A 424-nucleotide genomic window follows, 5' to 3' on the forward strand; every position below is an offset into this window, starting at 1 on the left:
AGGCATGGACGTGTAATCTTTAATTCATTTATCCTTTGCTATTCTGCCTTCTTTTGGACAAAGGGCTGTTAGGAAACCACTAATGGATTAATGCTAAGGCCAAAAGACAGTCATATCATTGCATTCGGAGCATACATACATATGTATGTAGAGAAAGCTTGAGGAGAATAGACGTACAAAGGCAATATATATCAAACAGTACATCTAACACCAAATACAGTCGTGCAGATAAAACAGGTTTTATACTGTCACTTTTATCATGTCCTCAGAGAGATGAAAGTGATAATGAGAAATTAGCAGATATGTAAAAAAAAATGATAACTATACAGCATGCTATATGGATCCCGAATAAGAAATATAGAATTATATACACATTAGTAGTGATAACGAGGGTGTTATTTATGTAGTAAATATTCTCTGCAGC

Source organism: Penaeus monodon, chromosome 23 (assembly GCF_015228065.2).
Source record: "Penaeus monodon isolate SGIC_2016 chromosome 23, NSTDA_Pmon_1, whole genome shotgun sequence".
NCBI lineage: Eukaryota > Metazoa > Arthropoda > Malacostraca > Decapoda > Penaeidae > Penaeus > Penaeus monodon.